We start from the raw sequence: 7500 nt of genomic DNA, 5'->3' as shown, positions 1-7500 counted from the left end.
GTATTAATAGCTCTCAGCAGTATGTATCAGCATATGAAGTTTGATAAATATATTTTGAATTGTTTACTCAAAACTGATTTAGACATTAATTTTAGAAAAGTGAGGTCAAGGTCACAGGAAAGGTCAAGGTAAAAAAGAGTGAAGTATTGTAAAGCTTACATAAGTATGTATCATCATGTAAAGTTTCATTACACAACTTGAATGGTTTCTTTAAAATAAAGCTAAACAGTAATTTAAGGAGGCTAGGGGGTCAACAAATTATTTTTTTATTAACCACCGGTTATAACTTAAATTTGGGGATATGATATCTTAAGCCGTCAACTATCATTTGGCAAAAAAAAATTTCATAAATTTTAGTTTTAAAATTTGATCATTTTATCATTTTTATTATACCTTTATATGGAGCTCTTCTTCTAAAGGAGATCAAAATACTCTAAAAATGGCCGCAACCACCCAGCCTCTTTAAAGAAAAGTTACGTGAAGGTCAAAGGAAAAGTCAAAGTCAAAAAATATTGCTGCAGTTGGATATTTACATCAGTATGCATTAACATATGAACTTTGATAAAAATATCTAGAAAGTTTCTTTGAGCCCAATGGAAAGACAGATGGAAGGGTGGAGGACGGACATGACAAAAACTATACATGTATTCCTAATCATGGTGTGGCATAAAAAACTTGAATCTACATTATATGACGATGTTTCCATCTATCAAGATTATACAAGCAAATTCAAAGAATTGTGGTCCTCTGCTTTCTGTGATTTAGTGAATGGGATGCCATAATTTATGGCATATTATGTCATTGAATATGCACCCATATCATATATCAATTTTTGAAAATTAGGTCAAAGGGGTAAAATCATAGCATGTTCTGAAACATTTTGTTGCAGGTAATGTACATGTCAAATATAAAAGTCATATCTCTTTTGAATCAAAATTTATATATACAATATACTATTTTTGAAAAGTAGGTTAAACTTCTAGGTCAAGGTCACAGAGTCAAAAGTAATGATATATTTAGAAAAGTCTTTTCACATGTAATAAACATGTATAATTTGAATGCCCTTTCTTTTCTCTTTCAAATTGATCAATTTAAAATGTTATTTTTTGGAAAGTAGGTAAAACTTTAAGGTCAAGGTCTCACTTGGGTTAAAAAATCATCGTATATTTAGAAAGTTTTGTGGTAATGTACATGTGAAATAGGAAAGCAGTATCTCTTATTATTCAAAAGTTATGACCAAGGTTAAAGCTGTCAATAAAATGTACAAACTGACAGACAAATGAGATTTAACGTCCCCTCCCTTTCCCCAAAACGGGGGACAATAATGCCCTTGCTGTTCTTGAGAAGAAGATTTATGATGGAAAAAATCCCCTGCATATTTCTTAACGCAAATCAATATTGTGTTTTTATGTCATTTTGTTTGTTATTAAACATCCCTCTCAGGAATTTTTCACTCATATGGAGACACCACCACTTGAAAAATAATGAGGACAAGTTAGATTTGAGGTCAACATTCATTTTAGGAGTTTTCAACCATTAAGACATAAAGAAATATTAACTCGATCCTTCCCCTCACCCCTTCCCAGACCCCTGTTTGTTTATGTATGCAAACTACTACCTGTATTACATTAAAAAAAAAATTATACAAATAGTTTAATGTGGTCCATCTCTGAATGATTTTCATTCCTATTCTAGGCCGCCGCCAGAAGATAAGTTGACACAAATTCATGAAAAAAATGTCAAGTAATCTTATCATTGATGCACTTTTATTTAATTTAATGCAGTCATATTGTGAACATTTCCAGCTCATTAGGAGTGGGAATGACCTCCAGGGGTTAATTCATAACCTTTATACCATTAAATTTACATAACATAATAACACAAGAAACAAAATTATGGAGAGTCAAATGGAAAAACTTTCCAACTATTAAGGAGTCACATGATCATTTGTCATTACAGGGACAGGGAGTGGATTGGCTGATCGCCCTCTCACCCCCCCCCCCCCTTGGAATTTGCAGGACTATAATATATACTGGAGGAAATAAAAATGACTTTGTATGCCCTAAGTGTCCCTCCACCTTAGAAAACAGACCCAAACATAACTTCTTTTTTTTTAGCTTCTCAGGAAATTCTGGTATGGAAACCCCCCTCCGTCCCAGTCCCAGAAAAAAATCCTGGATCTTGTAACTGAATGTAACGTTGATAACGGGGGATAACTCTTCAGAATGTCAAAGCATCGGATGACCTTTGATCCTTTAAACTTGAACCTAACCGTTTGCATTTCAGACTATTTTACCCAAATCTATACCAAAACTTTGTACTTACCGATTGTCATTATTTAGGTCCTGTAATCTTCATGAAATATAATCCAATTAAAACACAAATTGAAATAATTCCTATATGCAATGATGTGTATACCACACTAGTAGCCTACTGCACGTGCAGTGAAATCTAAAAATGATAATGCCAATGGTAAAACTAGTACTTAAGTTGGGTACGTGACGGAAGCCCAATGTGATGCAGGTGTTCAAATACATGTATAGTGCAAGAACAAATTGAAAATTATAACTTACGAAAGATGTTTTATCTTAACTTTCCATCTAGGCCTATTTTCAAAAACAGGCAAATTAGGTGTGTTTGTGTGTGTGTGTTGATGGGAGAGGGGTGGGGGTTGACTTTTATGGCAGCTTTCAAGAAGTTTAGAACTGCCTTGTCAAATATAAATAAACTTTGCACATTTTGAAAAATTCATCAAAAACTCTTTACACTAATTTGAATAATATTATTTGTTGATTTATAGATATGAGAAAATAGATTTAAAAAGTTCCAATTATGTGCCAAAAATTTATAACCCCCTCCCCCCCCCTTTATCAAACCTTATTTATATCATTAATTAATTCTGTTGTTTAATTCAGACTAGTAATGAATTAAGGATATGAAATACTTATTAGATGGAGGCCCATGGGTCACATGGTCACCTGAGCTTATTATGCTCAATTTGATAAAACATGTAATATGTAAATTATTGAATTATATTGACTTTTTCCTTGGTAAAGCCCAATATGAAGAAGTGTGCATTTAGAGGCAAACACCTTAGTGCGGGTATTACTGTCTCATGACAGCATCTAGTCTAAAATGTTTTCGCACAATGCACAAATGGCCATGATACATGTACATGTAAATGTCTTTGAGCCTCCGTCTTAGAAGAACTAGAATTCCAAAAAAAAAAAAATTAAAAACGTTCTTAACACTGTGTACTAAAGCGCTCTACTTACAGTATAATTTTAAATAGGAAAAGTGATCTGCCCTAAGAGGAAAAAAATGTAAAAGTTAATTTTACAGTGAATTACATAATGTGTAAAAGACATATTTTTAGCATTATATAAGTCCTAGAAGAAGTAATTGAATCTATTATTTTCATTTATTTTCCCGATTTACATGCAGTTAACCAGCAGCGATTTCTGCTCTCTTATAGTCCATTGTCTTTGAACATTTTTCTTGCAGAAATAATGCAGGCACCCTGTGTCATAAATGAATGAAAAAGTATCAATATGGACACTTTCCTTTGAAACTTTTTCCTCCAAGTTCAAAAAACAGTTTATGTTCGTGTTTAACGCTTCCTTAAAAGTGGTAAAATTATAATCCTTTTATTTTTACAATGACATGTTTATAGTCCCTGGGACCTCAAGAAGAGGTCTTCATGAAGAGTCATAAATTTTCGGATCCGTTTCTTTTTTCATACACAAACTATAATATGTTGGTTATTGCATATCTATCGAAATGATTATTTTAGAATTGTTAATTGTGTCATTGTGCATATACAAGACGTTTAATATACATTATTTATTGAAATTGAGGCATTGCACCCCTTCCATTGGAGCTATAAATCGTGTTTTGTACCCACAAAGGTGCTTGTAAAGACTTAATTCTTTTTAGTGCTTCTCTTACATGTACATATTGATTTAAGATCTGTCTTTATAAAACAGCGTTTCCTCTGATTTTTTGTTGCGTTTGAATGAACTACTGAGATCGAAAACAGTTCATAAACACCATATTTCACCTTAATACATTGTTGTATTATTGTATGATATACAGTGACGTTTTGTTTCTTCGGATTCTTGTTAAAAAATATTCTAGCTCACAATAGGGTAAACCATCACCTAACCTTTTTTTTCACTCAGACCCCTGAAAAGAGTATAATATATTATTGAATTATAATTATAGTTCTATATGGGATAACATGCCCTACACATGACACATTTCTAAAAAGAGGTAAATTATTGACAAACAAGTTGATAAAACAAGATTTTTAGCAGTCTCCCTTAAAGTCATCATTTCGTTACATGTAGTCCAGGACGGATTTTTCCGTTTATACCTGATAATGACAAGGGGCACAAGGTGAGTATGTCTGTTCGACAGGGAGTGTACAATCCTCCATGGTGTCCGATCCCACCTCTGAATTTTTATAGGTCCGTGTTTGCTCTGCTCCTATTTTGTATTATTAGATGGATTTTTGTTCTTGAATACTATTCGTTATGTTGGGATGTTTCATTCAAGTATTTTGTTTAAAAGCTTTCTCAATTAACCTTACAGCCAATGCTCCTTAAAATATTCCTTTAAAAGTTCGTATGGCCCAATGAAATACAACTGTGTCAAGACAGATGGTTACTGGAATGTTTTCGCAGGATCACAAAATGGAATAGTCAATCATTGGGACACAAGGTTTACCAACGACCCTATCCAAGTAAGCTTTATTTCAAATCTGCAACAAATTTTGGTCTCATTTAAGATAATATTTTCAAATTTATTTTAAAGAAATATTGAGTTTTAGCAATACCGCAATCTATGTAAGCAGTGCTTTTCTACTTAGATTTTTAAGCTAGTAATGTATGAAATAATTATAAGGAAAATGCACTTAAAACACATTTGCAAGCAGATATACTTGATCCATTCTTAAAAAAATAATACATTTTGCAAATAAACTTCGAAATGGGTGCACCAAACTTCGTTTCTTCTCCTTTATCAACAATAAATTATATACAAGATGATGTCCCTAAACCTTATTAAGATGTCATCATATAGTAAATATTGAACATTAGATTAAAAGTCTACTTCAATTTTGTGTTAACAGCCATGAAATATGATAAACATGAGTAATGATAGCGTTTTCGGTTGGCGGATGTAAGCTACTGGCAAATTTTGATAAACTGCTGACATCGGTTTTCAAAGTGGGAGAGGCCAGCCAGAGAATTTTTTTTACTTACTTGTAAAAGTTGACAAGCAAACAAAAAAAAAAAGAAAGAAAAAATTGCCAGAACTCAAAAATCATTTTTTTTGGGGGGGGGGGGGGGGGGGGGGGGGGGGGGGGGGGGGGGGGGGGGGGGCTAGTAGGCCAACTTTTTTCAATGCCAACTTCCTTTCACTTCCAATAGTATACAATACTACTTCTTCATATCTCTTTACTCTGGTAAGAAGGGGGGGGGGAGGCAACCAACCTTTCAATGGACATTTTCAATAGTAAAGGCACCCCCACCCCTTATTGCTACGTGCCTGAATTGACAACAAGCAATCGTTTACCTATTTCATAAAAGTTATCACCGAATTATTTAATCAAACCTTTATTAAACGACATTCGATCCTCATATCTAAAGTCTTAAACTTTTTTTGCCAAGTATATTTTTAGTTTCTACATTCATGGCTTAATTAAAATTCAAATCAAAAAATGGGGGTTTATTCGCTTCTTTTGGCACTACAGTACATTTGATATGACCTTCTTGCACTGAAATTTGAGTCTGAATTAAAAATTAAATTTTTGACGTTTTCTCACCAATATTTTTATCCAATTAAAGCATGAAACAAAATGAGTTCCAAGTTTGTTTAAAAAAGGACACTTAAAAATTGTGACTAAGAAAAAAGTTTCAAAGTGCTTCGCATAATCAATTATTTGACCTTTCTGCACTAATAAAACAGTGATTTTCTGGCATTGAAAATTTAATAAGCAAGAAAATTATTTTAAAGTCTTAAACTTTTTCTAATTTTAAGCAAATAGGTCAAATTTATCTTGAATATTTAGAAAAGAATACCAAAATGTGGGGGTATATGATGAAAATTTTCAGATATTACTAAAAAAGTGTCAATTTTACGTTAAAATTGGCTAAATTTTTTCCCGGATTTTCAGAACATATTGACTATACTTGTCACACTTTATTGATAGAGTACAAAAGAAATAATTTCATAGATATTTCAGAACCAGCATAACACATTTCACTGCAAAAAACAGATTAGTGTGCAACCAGGATCGAAAAATAGGAATCCAAAATTAACAGTACTGTTATAGTTCAAAATGGAAAAACTGATCATTTTAGTCTGTCAGTAAAAACTACTATTCATAACAACTGTAACAATATATTTTCTTTTGGAACTGGTAACTTTATTTAAATTCAATTTATGCTTGCATAGGATTTTTAGGATGATTATCCTATAATGTATATAGTGTATATAGTCAAAATAAATTCACTTGAAGGTTTTCAAATTTGATTATTTTTCTTTCCAGACCTTGGAGTTAGGAAGAGGCATATTGACAGTCATTGGTCCAGATTTTAGGAAACGTAAAGAGGACAGCCCCATTTTTTCATTGGGGTTTGATTGCAAAGGAATCTATGCAGCCCTAGCTCAAAATATCAAAATCATCGATTACAGTGTACCTACCTTAAACACTAACCAGAAAAGTTGTCAGAAAACAATATGCTTGATATAAGCAACTTTTCTCCAGGAAACTGTTCAATGACAATGAAGAACTGAAGTTTTCAGTTACTTGGGGGGATAGACTATATTTGAAATTTAAATTTTATACGAATTTTGTTATGTACTGTGTATATTTGCTAACTCGTATTTCATCAGCGCCAACCGTCTCTTCAATAAAAATGGAACTCCTGTTTTTGGTCATCAATAAAATGATTTGGCGAAGAATTTTAAAATTTCTGATTCTACTTGATATTAAACGGAGTCTAGAGTTTCTCATTGAACAAAACATTAATGCAAAAAGTAATTGTATTGGTAGATTGATTTATTGAATATTGTTTAAAGTCCCTCTCAAGAATTTTTCACGCAAATTGAGACGCCACCATTTGCCGGCGGAGAGCGGCAAATTTTGTCCTATACTCAGCACTCAGGGCCATTGAGCAGGGAAGGATCTTTTACGTGCAAGCAACTACTGCGACACGGGACCTCGGTTTATACGGTCTCATCCGAAAGACCAGTCTCCACGTCTCGCTGTTTGTATTGGTAGATTAATATTGTATTATGATGCTGAATCTATCAATCTACATATCAAGTGAATTTCTTTAGCTTCGAAACATCTTCGAATGTAATGCTGTTTTTTATATGTTGACTGGCACAAAATGCTTGTATCATACTAGCCACAAGGGTTTAACTGCAATATTACAACATATAATTTTTTATATTTTAAAACATAGTTTTACTGGTTAGAGTAATAGATGA

General features: G+C 32.7%; 1 long non-coding RNA gene across 1 annotated transcript in view; it reads left to right on the top strand.

Moving 5' to 3' along the window:
• The window catches only part of LOC134277026 (uncharacterized), an 11501-nt gene extending 6840 nt beyond the window's left edge, over window positions 1-4661 (top strand). The window contains exon 3 of the long non-coding RNA XR_009994174.1: window positions 4594-4661. This is a non-coding gene — a long non-coding RNA (uncharacterized LOC134277026). The remainder of the gene's footprint in view (window positions 1-4593) is intronic.
• The last annotated feature ends 2839 nt before the right edge of the window (window positions 4662-7500 follow it).

Source organism: Saccostrea cucullata, unplaced genomic scaffold (assembly GCF_032062105.1).
Source record: "Saccostrea cucullata isolate Sc308-1 unplaced genomic scaffold, CSIRO_AGI_Scuc_v1 ctg6850, whole genome shotgun sequence".
Classification (NCBI taxonomy): domain Eukaryota; kingdom Metazoa; phylum Mollusca; class Bivalvia; order Ostreida; family Ostreidae; genus Saccostrea; species Saccostrea cuccullata.
The sequence above is the reverse complement of the archived record's forward strand: the minus strand, read 5'-3'. Positions and strand labels throughout refer to the sequence as shown.